General features: G+C 37.8%; 1 pseudogene across 1 annotated transcript; it reads right to left on the reverse strand.

Moving 5' to 3' along the window:
* Window positions 1-119: 119 nt before the first annotated feature.
* Window positions 120-1,009, reverse strand: LOC110288931 (annotated as a pseudogene). The gene is made up of 2 exons (XR_002377312.1): window positions 952-1,009; window positions 120-550 (listed from the first exon to the last, which is right to left on the reverse strand). The product of XR_002377312.1 is annotated as an immunoglobulin kappa variable 2-30-like (transcript).
* Between the last annotated feature and the right edge of the window lie 3,155 nt (window positions 1,010-4,164).

Raw genomic sequence — 4,164 nt, forward strand, 5'->3', positions numbered from 1 at the left:
GCAAGAAGGAACAGAAGTTGGTGGCATTTGAAAGCTAGACAAACCTCTCATTCAGTCAGATGAGTCTAGCCTGAGCTCACAGCTGCAATTACACATGTACCCCAGCCCCTCCCTCTCACACAGACACAGGATGCTCTGCTCCTCTCCAGTCAACCAGCACATTGCCAGCTGGGCTGCCCCAAGCAAGGAAGTTTTTGCTAGGGTCTGTATCACTGTGGGAGGAGCATGTGTATGTTGAAGGCAGTAATAAACTCCCAAATCTTCAGCCTCCACTCTGCTGATTCTCAGTGTGAAATCTGTCCCTGATCCACTGCCACTGAACCTGTCAGGGACTCCAGAGTCCAGTTTAGACACCAGATAGATTAGGAGCTTTGGAGACTGGCCTGGCCTCTGTAATAACCAATTCAAATAAGTATTTCCATTACTATGTAAGAGGCTCTGACTTGTCTTGCAAGAGATGGAGGCTGGTTGTCCAATGGTAACAAAGTGAGTGGTAACAATGGTGACAAAGTGAGTGGAGTCTGGGTCATCACAACATCACCGTTGGTTTCTGAAAATACAATACAATAGTGGAAAATCATGTGCAAAGGTCCTGAGCAACCTTTGTGAAATCTACTTGAAAATCTACTTGAAATCTTACTTGAAAATGCTATTTTTTTCCAGTAAGATCCTGCAGTTTTTCAGATTTAAAAATATTATATATCAAATACTTTGTCATAAAACGAGTGTTGATGGTTCTAAACATCAGAGTCTATACCACTCTATCCAATCTATGTCAGAATATTGACCTTAGTACAGCTACTATTCAATCTGGAATTTCTCATTAGGATGTAACAAAACCTCACATCCTGGAAAATATGACCTGCCCCACCACAAATAAACAGCACACATAGGCATCCAGAGATCACTCTCCATCCCCATTCTCATTCCTCACATTCCAAAACTCCTTACCCTGAATCCAGAGCACTAGCAGAAACAGGAACTGGGCAGGACTCATCATTTTGAGGAAATGAACATAGAAGAGTGATCAGTGGAGGCAAGAGGACACGAGGTTTTATCTCAGGCCAACAGGGCAAAGACCTCCCTAGGGAACAATACGCAAATGTTCTGGACTATATGACAGTATACAAAGAAGGGACAGTTATGTCGGCTTCCTGAATATGAAAAATAACTTAAAAAGTGAAAATAATAAAACAAAATACGATTGCTGAAGAGAGAATAAGCAGGATGTTAAAGCTCTGTTAATGCAGTTCAAATCNATTATCAATATGAAACAACAACTTAGTTGTTCTGTGTAGTTTGAAATTTACTTAATTTTTATCTATCTATATAAGACTAAATTTCAGAGAAAGATGGAAATGTAATTGAAACACAGAGCTGGTTATTATCAGGGATAAAATGGTCTCTAAGACTTTGTACTCACAATCTCTAGTGTATTACAAGACATGAAGCATCATTCAACTATATTTTCCCCTTATTGACTGTACTCTGACTCTGTATTTAAAAATATACTTTAAATTATAATCAAGGGAACACACTTAGGGGATAAATGTGATTCAGAAAAGTGTATACTATAAGCATTATTATACTTACACATTCATAAAAATACACATACCTAATTATTAACAAATTTTTGGATCAAAAATTTTGGTAGTTCAGACTTATATTTTTTTACTTATATATATTTTCACTTCTCAAATTTCATTTGAATGAAATCACACAGTACATGTTCTTCGGTGAATTAACTTAAATTTTCACACTGTAACTGCTTCTCAAAAGATTCATTCATGTTCTGTGAATAAACAATGTATATATTGCTAGATTGCTGGATCATCTGGTAATGATAACATTTATTCTTGCATATGGACATTTTCTTTCTTTTTATTTTCTTGAGTAGTCACCAATAGAGGGACAATGAATGTTTTTATTGTATCACACGTAAAAATCTATCTCTATCTATCTATCTATCGGTGCTTTCTTGTTTACACTGGTTTATTTGTTGGCTGATGTGAATTCATACACTATGCTGGGATGTTTATGCTATGATAACCCAGTCTCCATGGTCCTCACTGAAGTGTCATGGATATCTGTTCCAGAATATGTAAAGAAAGGTAGGGAATGGCTCCACTCCTGCTGATGAACATACATCTTTGGTTGGTTGGTTGGTTGTTGTTTTTGTTTTTCTTTTCTTTTATTGGAAATTTTCTTTATGTACATTTCAAATGTTATCCCCTTTCCCGTTTTTTCCTCTCAAAACCAAAAACCATGTCCTATTCTCCCTTACCCTGCTTCTTTGTGGGTGCTCCCACACACACCCAACCACTCCCAACTCCTCATTCTAGCATACCCTACACTAAGGCATTGAGCCTACACAGAACCAAGGGCCTCTCCTCCCATTGATTCCCAACAGGAATCCCTGTAGTTGAATTAGGGGAGGCTGAAAGAAGCTGATGAGAAGGGCAACCCTGCAGGAGGAATAGCAGTCACAATTAAGCTGGATCCCTGAGATCTCTCAAACATTGAATCACCAAACATGCAGAGGACACCAGCTGATATGTGGCCCCCAACACACATACAGTAGAGGACTGCCCGGTCTCTGTTCACTCAGAAATGATGCACCTAACCCTCAAGAGACTGAAGGCCCCAGGGAGTTTAGAGGCCATATGGGGTAGGGGGTGGTAGGTAAGGTCATCATTATGGAGACAGAGTATGGGTAGGAGCTATGGGATGTGAAACAGTCAGAGAATGGACTGGGGATATGGAGAATGAAATCTGGAGTGTAAAAAAAATAATTTAGTAATTAATAAAAAAAGAAATATAAAGGAAAACAGAATTTTCAAAAAAAAATCTTGAATGGCCAAGAAGCACTTAGAGAAATGTTTTAACATCCTTCATCATCAGGGAAATCCAATTCAAAATAACTCTGAGATCCCATCTTACACCAGTAAGAATGAGTAAAAACAAAAGCTCAAGTGGCTGAAGTGGAAATTTCTGGTTTCCTTAACACCTCATTTGTGCCACATGATATTTTTCTGAATGCTGTCTTTTGATAGGTCATGTGATGGTGGGTGAAAACAGACACTTAAGAGGGCACATGATGTTTAGAAAGAATATAAATAAAATCCCCAAAACTGTGAGAAGAGGAAAATGCATTGCTATACCATCAAGTACTTTGCTGGTCTTCACTGGTATTCACTAATCTTCACTTGGTAGAGAGCAAAGCATCATAGAACTTCTCATAGAACTCTGGATGATTCTGGCCTCTTTAATGGATTTTTGACAATTAGGCAGAGCCTTGCTGTTTCTGCTGAATCATTCTGGTGCTACTTATTGGATTGGACAGCTTATATTTTGAAAACAAAGCATAAAATCACCCTATTCATATTTGGTGTTTCTTATGGGACTAAATTAATGGCATACGAACAATGAAAAATTGAATCGGCCTAAACAATTACTTTTAAACAGGTCCAAAAACCCTTTCCTATTACCCTTCTTTTTCCCCTACCTATGGTCAGTGGGCTAGAAGAGATGTTGAACTGGTTAAGAACTATGAAGAAAATAGGTTTTAAAAAAAAAATCTAAGAATACAGGTGACAGCAAATACTGGCAAAGTTGTAAAGGAAGGGAAACACTCCTGCATTGCTGGTGGGGTTTCAAACTTGTAGAAACACTCAGGAAATAAATCTGCTGGTTTCTCAGAAAACTGAAAATTGTTCTACTTGAATAATCAAACTATACTGCTCCTGGGCATATAAACAAAAGAGGCTGCATCATATTGCAAAGATATGTGATCCACGATGTTCATAGAAGCTTTATTCATAATAGCCAGAAACAGGAAACAATTCAGATGTCCTTCAACAAAAGAATGGATACAGAAAATGTGGTTCATTTACCCAATGCAATACTATTCAGATATTTTATAAAAACATCATGTACTTTGCAGTAAAATGGATGGAACTAGAAACTATCATCCTGTATGAGGCAACCCAGACACAAAAGGACTTGCATAGTATGACCTCAATGATAACTGGATATTAGCCATAAAGTACAGAATATTTATGATACAACCCACGGACCACATTTAAACAAGAAGAAAAATCCAAGTAAGGATGCTTGAACCTCACTTAGAAGGAGTAATAAATTAGTCATACAAGGCAAAATGAG

Source organism: Mus caroli, unplaced genomic scaffold (genome assembly GCF_900094665.2).
Source record: "Mus caroli unplaced genomic scaffold, CAROLI_EIJ_v1.1 scaffold_13049_1, whole genome shotgun sequence".
Lineage (NCBI taxonomy): Eukaryota > Metazoa > Chordata > Mammalia > Rodentia > Muridae > Mus > Mus caroli.